Below are 9,953 nucleotides of genomic sequence, written 5' to 3'. Positions count from 1 at the left end.
GTGTGCTCAGCAGCAATCCATCATCACTCGGAAGTGGTGTTTGCATAATTGGGTCCAAGCAGGTCCTGAAAGATCAAATAGATTAGCGAAGAAATGGTCCAGATTCCTATGGCTCCTACTCCTGCTACAATGCCTTTGGCCCTCAGTGTATATCTATGGTCCACTGACAAAGGGAGAAAAGACTCTAGATAGGCCTTGGATTATAATGGTTCTACATATTATACAAACACTGTTGGGATAGAGATTTCGGCTCATGTCCGGACAAACCATACCAGGCCAACATGATCCCATGTGGAGGAGGTTTATTGGGATGGTGGAGACAAGATGGGGTGGGGACAAGAGAGGGAGAAGAGAAAGAGAAGAGAGAAAAAGAGACGAGAAAGAGGAAGGGGACAGAAAGGGCCTACCTTTTATTTGAACTGTGATGCAACTGCTCCCAGGTGAAAGTGGGAGCTTCACCAATGTATGCTGGGAATTATGGCCGTTGTCATGGCAACAGATATGCAGACGACCAGGTGACATCACTGCTGGAGGCAAGAGCAGTTCCTGATACCAGCAAACACTACTTGAAAGTGGACAACTCTTGCATTATAGGACCTTTCTAGATATCCCTGAGGATGGTGGTGATGGGGAATCTTCACAGTGGGCAGAACTGTGGAACATGTACTTGGTCATGAATTGGCCTTAGAGAGAAAAATGGCCAAATGTGTGACTTTACACCAAGCCATGGGCTACAGAAAATGGTGTAGGGAGAAGGTCAAGGCCTTGGAATTGGTTGAAAAGTTGATAAAGACGTTTGGGAAAGAAGTGTGTGGAAGAACTACTCCACGACGGAATTAGGGAAGAGTATCTAGTGTGTGTGTGAGGGAGCAAGTGTACCAGTAGAAGAATGAGCGTTCATGACATGAGCATGGTCGTGCCAAGACCCCCAAGGCTTCAGACTCATGGGGATGACAAGACTTTCCCCGGGTTAGAGCAAGGATGCTGATTGACAAAAGGCTGACCTTTAGCTAAAAACAGTTCATGCAGAGTGCTGACCACAGCTTCCTCCTTCCAGATGATTACACGATCACACCTCCCACTGGGACTACTTCCTACGGAGACCTCCCCAACACTGATATCAGCTAACCCACCTCGTCACTTGTGCTGTGCATAATAAACTCACCAAGCTGTTAATACATCTCCATCTGAGCCCACAGCCCACCCAATCCCATCACTCTCAGTTAGGTTTACAGGACCCAGCCATATAGACCAAAGCAATTTGGAGTACAGGAGGTCAGCTATTCGTGTTACCGAGGCATTATTAAAATTAATGGGAAACTTCAATATTCAAATCCAGGCACGATGACAAATGGCCCAGACCCTTTAGGACTTAAGATGGATTGTCCCTCCAGGTAAAGGACCCAAACTTGCTAAGGTATTTGCTGAAGGCAGAGGAAATACAGAATGTGTAATAGAGAAAGATATTTATAAATACCAGCTTCACCCACGTTACCAGTTACTGACATGGAAACTATAACTGTTACAGCTTCAATTTTAAGAAAATATGGGTTTGCACAAACATAAAACATATTAAAGAGCTGTCTTTGTCTCCACTGTAGTCTTATCATGTTACACAAGCTGACTTGCTGTGTTGACACTTGAGTGCTAGCAACTTTAGCTTATAGTATGTAAGTTATGAGACATCCAGGGAAGCACGAGAACCCTTAAAAACTTCACCTTCTAGGACAAGAATGCATTTTCAGTCATGTGTAACTAGTTAGATTACATTAGGCAAAATTATGACTTTGTGATGCTGTTTATTGGGGACTAAGCATGGTTTGAGATGTTTTGGGAGTTGAGTTGACAGAGGACAGGCAAATGGTTGGATTGAAAGATACCCAGCAGGGTAGTCAGGCATGTGGTGAGTGAACTGAGAGAGCAAACCAACCCAAACATAGGTTCAGGTCCCTGTTCAGAAGGCCAGGACTCCAAGAGGAACAGTAAGTAGAAGAAAGCCCTCAGAGCTTCAAATTGGATTTTTTTTTCTTGACTAGATGCATTGCACACCCACCCCAGCCCTACCATCATAGGCAGACATCGTGCTACAGTGTCTTTGCTCCTTAAATTGACACCCACACCTCTGACTGTCTAGGACACTGCCAAGCTCTCAGGCACAGAATGTGACCACATCATTGCTTTCTCTTGTTCTGAGGCTTCTAGCTTCTCAGAGTAGCTATTGGTTTCTATGATTCTTCAGTTTATATAGCCAGCCATTGTTGAATTGTTCACTGTGTAAACCAGTCAGGCAGTGTGTGTGTATATATATATATGTGTGTGTGTGTGTGTGTGTGTGTGTGTGTGTGTATACATATATATATGTATATATATATATACATATACGTGTGTGTGTGTATCATAGATAATTCCTGCTGTCAACTTGACATAGCTCAGAGGGTAGAGAGACCCTCAACTGGAGGACTAGCTTGACCAGTTTGGCCATGCTTATAAGATAGTTACTAAAAGTGTTGTAGGAAGGACCAGCCACTTGGGGGGGTGCTGCCATCTCTAGGCAGGTGCGTCTGGGCCGTATAAGAAAGGAAGGTAAATGTGAATCTAGAAGTAAGATAGTAAATAACATTCCTCCAGGATTTCTGGTTCAGGCTCTTACCTTGAGTCTCTGCCACAGTTTTCCTCACTTTAAACTGAAGGATGAGATAATGTCTTTCCTTGTTTAGCATAACACGTCAGAACATGTCATAGATAGATAGATAGATAGATAGATAGATAGATAGATAGATAGATAATAGATAGATGGCTAGATAGATAGATGGATAGATGGATGGATAGATAGATAGATAGATGATAGATAGATAGATAGATGCATAGGCATATCTATATAATTCTATTATTTTGTTCCTCTAGCGAACCCTGACTCATATACGATAGAAGTTCCACCTCAGTGCAAGTTATGGGATGAGGACAATGAGGATGACTCTTCCTGATGTCAGCAGACTGTATATCTTCTTGTAGTCAGAAGGTAATGTTAGATGATTCCCTCAAATTTACATTTCTGTGATCATATCTACAACTTAGGGAACTATTTGTACTCATTAATAGCATGTAACATTAAAATCTCACCTTTCTCCTGTGAATGATTTTTATAGACTTCTCACAAGCCTGGGATGTGGGCAGAACAGCTGTTATTTGCCCCATTTAGAGTTCATTTGTGGTGATTGAGGCTATCAACTACATAAAACCATCAGTTAATATTCTGGAAACTTCCACAGACATTGATAAAGCAGTATTATTCTCTGGACAAGCAAGAGGGCAACATGGATTTTTTTCCATCAGTTTCCTGGAATCTAATCATAAATCCTTGATGAACTTTGAGCTCAAGTATGATAACTTTAAATGGCTCTGTAGCTTAGAAACTGCTGCTGTTCTGAGTAAGGTGCTACTTCACATAAGGCAAGGGACATATAACTCACAAGAAACATCTACAGTAAACAGAGTAGACCTGGAATGGCATGTCAGCATCCTCTCTGAAATACAGAATTACAAAGAAGACCGTCTCTCCTGTGTAGAGATGAACACGGTTGCTTAATCACAAATTAGAATTCCCCCTGACTTTATAGAACCTACAGAGCATGTCTTAGTCCCTTTCTATTGTTGTGATAAAACACCATGACCAAGGATGGTCACTTGGGCTCACACTTCCGGAAGGATACAAGTCCATCATGAGGAAGCAGCAGGCATGGTAGCAAGCAAGGCCATACTTCCTATGCCTCCCTAAACAGTGCCACTGACTAGAGGTTAAATATTCAAATGTCTGAGATTATGGGAGAATATTCAAAGCACCACAGAGCAGAACAATCATCTTCACTCTGTCAATACGTAATCTCATTCTCAGTAAAACTCAAGTCTTCCCTCTGTGCTCATTATGTTAATATAGCCTCGAGTCTTAAGAAAATGACAGAAGTTAAAGTTGATGCATTAAAACGTGGCTCTGATGATAGGTGTAGATCATGAGATAGATATTAATATATAGAACTAACCATGAATTCTAGGCAAGAATTCACTTACTGCTAAATCTTACTTGGTAAGTTCAGAACAAGTGAATTGTACCAATTCATGACTGAAAGCAATTCCTTTCTTATTTCTAAGAGGAGGCAAGGAAACAGTCCTTGTTGATTGAAAAGAGTAATGGAACCACATTTTGGCAAAATTATAGGAAGTAAACAGATGGGAAATAAGAGAAAGGCCGCATGGGCAGGAAAAGCCATAAGTTTTCAGCACAGAACTAAAAGATAAAAGAGAGTTCTCCTGGGAACCCATGGGTCATTTAGTCCAACAACAGTGATTTACTTTCTGTTCAGCAAGTGTTCTAAACTTTGGGGACAGAGTGAGTCTTATGACATATGGCTCTCAGCACCAGCTGTGACAGGGGAAAATGGCTGCTAATAGAATCATTCTGACTCAGAACTATTAGATCTTATTAGATCCTTAGCTGGCTACATCTAATGGCTTCACAGGAAATTTTAGGATGGAAGTCAGCCAACAAACCGATCCACATTCGCTCTTCCCTTTTGATTAGCACAGGCATTTGACACTGATTTATTTTCGCAAAGATAATATTTTTTAAACGCATTGGAGTTATTTCACAGGAGCCCTCCTCCCCCCTCCAAATTATGTTTCACACTTGGTCAAAAGATTGAAAGTAGCTGCTTTCCTTGCTGGCATACTCCATTCCAAACCTGTCTTTGTTGTTTTGTGCTGGAGACTCTGTTATGACTACCCAGGGCAGAAGAACCAATCAACTGGATCCTCTTGGGAGATGAGGGGAGGAAATGGCAAGGAGATCTGAGTGGATGTGGAGAAAGGTGTGCTGCCAGAGGAGGGTTAGCAATGGCGAGACATGGGTGTCTTCTACTTAGGAATAAAACATGCTCAGTGCTGTACTTTAAAAAATAATTGATTTCCGGTGACAATACAAAGACTGATTGGAAGGATAAGACAATGAACTTGTGATAGCGTTGGAAAGTTCTAGGAGGCTGCTACAAGGAGACGTGCTGAGAGACTAAGCTAAGACAGTGTGGTTCTAAAGACAGAGGAGGGAGACCAGATCTGATGTGTGCACACCAGGTCCGGCACCTCAATAATGTCTTCATAGCCTCTTGCTTCCCTTTGGTGCAGAATTCAGTCCAGGGTCTCGTTTGTACTTGATCGTTCCCCTAGTCTGCTGAAATATTGAACAACTCATTGGCTTCGTCATGATCGTTAATGAGAAGCACAGGTCAGTTACTTTATAGACTGTTTCTTAGCCTTGGTTTGTGTGATGCTTCCTTGAGATCCGATTCAGATTATGCATGTCCAGATGGAACACTGCATCAGTAATGCGGTGTCCCGAAGGCCACATCTGGAGACCACATGATGTGACCACCTGCTCCTCACTGGCTATGTTAATCTTGATTATCCAATCAGGAAGTTGTCTGGTGTCTCCACTGTGCAGTTTCTGTTTTCCTCTATGCTATTCCCAGAAGCAGGGTGAGGGGAAACACTTTAAGGCCATGCAAATCCTCAGCTCCTCAGCAAACTTTCTCACTTGATGCTTGTTCAGATCAGTTTTTACCATGAGGTTTACAGAACTATGGTCTTGCAAGTCTCCATCCACTGGAACTTCTATTTTTAGCTGGATGCATTTCTACCCATCTTAGTCTCTTTTCTGCACCTGGGTCTGGGTTACTTAGAAAATAAACACATTTCCCACAGCTTTGGAGCCTGTAAAGTACAAGGTTAAGAGGGCCAGCATCTGGTGATGGACTTGTAGCTGCGTCACCCCTTGGCGGAAGGGACTGAGCAAGAGAAGATGCTGAATCGCTCTTGTATCAAAACTCCACAAGGACAAGAGCTCCTCCCTCCCGTAGTGACACAGTTAACTCATTCGTGAAGGCAGAGCCTAGTCCCTAAGCGTTACCTCGCCACAGTTCTACATTGGGGGTTACATTTTCAACATAAGATTTGAGAGAGGGGTTGGGGATTTAGCTCAGTGGTAGAGCGCTTGCCTAGCAAGCGCAAGGCCCTGGGTTTGGTCCCCAGCTCCGAAAAAAAGAAAAAAGAAAAAAAAAAAGATTTGGGAGAGAGTCAAACCATTGTGCTATGTGACATAAGGGTCTAAGTATCCCAGTGCACTTGTGACTTTCTGATTAAATTCCAATGCAAATAAGTATTTGTGAGACTTCTAAGAAGTCGCCTTAAAAGCGAAGTTCCAGCTGGACATGGTGACCATGGTCTGTATTCTCAGCACTGGGGACACTAAGGCAAGAGGATGACGAATTCAAGGCTAGCCTTGGGCTATGCAGTCAGTTCAAGGGCATCCTGGACTACAAGGAAGAGATTTTCTCAAAAAACAAAAACAAAAACAAAAACAAAAAAAACAAAAAACAAAAAAAGAACAAAACAAAAAACAAAATAAAACAAACAAACAAACAAAAAACCAACAAGAAAAATGCATAGAAATCAATAGGAAAAGGGGTTGGTTTTCACCTCCTAGGGAGAAATGTGGTAAAAACAGAAAAGGACTAAAATTAGGACCCTGTTAGATGCTAGAAGCCGGAATACCCAAGAGTAGCCTGCACACAAGCCTATGGGAAGCCAAACGTGAGCCAGAGCAAGGCCTCCAGAATGAAGGTGAGGAAGAAGGCTAAGGAGGATGGAATGAGCAGTTTGATATTAGGAGGAGACTACGTACAGGAAGGACTGAACAGCTGCCATTGAACTAGTAGGAGGTATTTGGCAGCCCACCGAAAAGAATTCCACCAGATGGAAGGGACGCTTGAACTTCAGCAAACTGAGAACCAAACAGAAGGCAAAAGATCAGCCTCAAGTCTAAATGGACTTCTCCTTAAAGGTTCTACAAAGACGAGGGAAGAACCAACTGATGACTGGCCCAACTCGAGATCCATCCAATGGGAGACATGATTAATGAATTCTGCTATGCATAACTGACTTCTGAGAGGCTTCATCTGGCAGTGGATGGAAACAAATGCAGAGACCCACAGTCAAACATCAGGAGGAGCTCAGGGACTCTTGTGGAGGAGTGGGGCATAGGAATGAGTGAGCCAGAGAGGTCAAGTCAACCACAAGAAGACATGCACAGTCAACTCACTTGTGTCCATGGGGGCTCACAGAACCCGAAGCACCAACCAAATACCATACAGGGGCTGGACTTAGGCTCCCTACATATTTGTAGCAGATGTGCAGCTTGGGTACTCTAACATTTGAAGCAGGGGCTGTCTCTGACTCTGTTGCCTGCCATTGGATTCCCTTCCCCTAACTAGTTGGGCCTCAGTGGGAGAAGATGCGTTTAGTTCTGCTGCAAATTGATGTCCCAGGTCCAGCTGGTACCCAAGGGAGGCTTCTCCGTCTTTGAGGAGAAAGGGAGGGAGTTGTGGGGACAGGGATTGGTGGAGGTGGATTGGGAGGACAGGAGGGAAGGGCCTTGATTGGGATGTAAAGTGAATAAATAGATTAATTAATAAAAAAAGGTTCTAGAAAGAAATGGGATTGGGTTCTAATGAGCTCTTAGACTGTATATTGAGTGCAGAGAGAACTGTCCTGATCATCTTGAATTTCTGGAAATGAAAGCAGCCTCGGCTCATGACAAACAATGAGTAAATGTCAGTAGAGTGAAAACCAGACTGAAGACCTTCCCTCCCATAGAGACCTCACATTCTAGCAAGCACCGAATAGAGCAGGAGGCATGTTGGGAGGCTTGGCTTTTTAGGATAGGAGATTTTTGTTTTAAACAATTTTATATGAGCCTTACAGTTCCATGAGTCGTGAGGGACCGCAAAACACAACCCAACAAGCTATACAGCAGTCTCAGCATCCACCGACATGCCCTTCCCTTAGCCTCGGTCCTCATACTCACTGATTCTGTTTCTGTAGTGTTGACTGTTTCAGAACATCATGAAAATAGCATTCAAGCAGAAAACTTTTTGCTTGGTAGCCAAGTCGCAGCTTTGGTGTTTGACTTATTTCATTTAACACTGTGCTTTTGAGAACAAGCTGTTATATGAAGCTCATTCTGCGTGACTGGTGAGAAGCATTCCATTGTATACCTGCATCACATCTCATTTCATATTTGACAGATATCCAGTTTGGAACAATTTTAATTAGTATGCTGGTCTCTGTGTGGGCATACATTTTCATTTCTATCAATGAGTCCTATGGAGTGGGGCTGCTGGCATACAATGAACGTCATAAGAAAGGTGCCAACACACACACACACACACACTCACACACACAGGATGAATATCTCTCTCTATCCCTCCCTCTCCATATATATATACACACATACATGTGTGTGTATGTATATGTATATGTATATTCTCCAAGATATATATAGGTTCCTTGCTTTGTATTTTCCACAGAACTGAATATTACCATTTTTAAAAGTTTAGCTTTTGACTGTAGATACTAGGTCATTGATACTTAGTTGGTGGAAATTGAACTCTGAGTTTTTAATTTGGACCTTCTGGGTTAGCGAATATAGTATGAGAGTTGTTCACGGTCCAGGAGCCTCAGCTGTGAGATCACAGTTAGTATTCTACACTGTGCTGCTGCCTTCTGTATACAGATGACTGATAAATTACATGAGCTGTTCTGTACCTCATTATAAAATGAGTTTGTGTTAGGCAGTTTTAACCAACCATAGTCTCACACAAGTGTCCTGAGAAGCTTAAGATGAGTCGGGCTAAGCTATGGTGTCTGGCAGGTTGAGAATATTAATGTTGGCTTGCAGTTTTGTTTGGCATGATACCTGTAACTGGAGCATCACCTGCACGGTGGTGCGTCCTTATAGCTTTAGTGCATGTTCCACTGCATGTGCATTCTGCCAAGTGCACGGAGGATTTCTTTGTCTGCTTGACCTTTGTACCTGCTCCGTGCAGCGGTCACTGCTCAAACCTTTAGCTTTCTAAAAAGATGGTGTTTTGTTCTTATTGGATTGGGAGAGTCTTTAGAAAAAAATTATTTTTGAATTTTTGTTTGTGAGTGCTTTGCCTTCATGTATGCATTTGTACCTCATGCATACCTGTTGCCTATAGACATTTGCAAGCCATCATGTTGGTGCTGGGTCTTCTGAAAGAGCAAGTGTTCTAACCACTGAGCCATCTCTCCAATTCCTGAGTGTGAGAGTCCTTACACATTCCGAATTATTATAATTCTTAATCAGGCATTTTTCCAGCATTTTCCTCAGTCTGTGGCTTGCCTTTTTGTTTTCTCTTGTGTCTTCTGAAGAACTTAAACGTTTCACTGACATCTAATGAATCCCTCTTTCTCTTATAAGAGTCACAGTTTCACATTCCCTCTCAAACCCTCCCGATTCCAGGCTCTCTGATTTTTCTCTAAAAGGTTTGTGGCTTTGTGTTTTACATTTGGGTCTGTGGTACATTCAATTTCTATGCAAAGAGGCTAGAAGATTAGAAAGTGTTTCTGTTGAGGTAAGCGGCGAGCAGTTAAAGAGACACACTGTAGTGTGATGGGTTGCAAGAGAAGCAGAAAGATTGAGATTCACCATGAGAAATTAATTCCTCCTCACACTGAACCAAAGGGAAGAAACAGAGTAGAAGCGGTGTCCCCCCCCCCCCCCACAAAATAGTCTGATACAGGGGAAGAAGGAGGCTGGGAAAGAGCTTGGAGCAGACTTATAAATGGAAGGCGGGTGATGCTAAAGACCCAGGAAGTTGGAATCCTGGAGGTGTAACCACTGCAGCTAGACATGGGCACCAGATCTCTAGCACAGCAGTGATGAAACCCAAGAGAGGAGGACCTAGAGGAAGCTGAGGAGCATGGAGGTTTCAGATCCAGTTGGCCCAGGAGTGGAGCATGTAGGTGAGTGAAATTGATGAGAGAGGACTTGCGGAGTTAGAGGTCCGGGTGAAGTTCCGGGGCAAATCCCCGATCCAATT

This window comes from Rattus norvegicus, chromosome 7 (assembly GCF_021556685.1).
Source record: "Rattus norvegicus strain SHRSP/BbbUtx chromosome 7, alternate assembly SHRSP_T2T, whole genome shotgun sequence".
Taxonomy (NCBI): Eukaryota; Metazoa; Chordata; class Mammalia; order Rodentia; family Muridae; genus Rattus; species Rattus norvegicus.
This window is presented reverse-complemented; position numbering follows the sequence as displayed.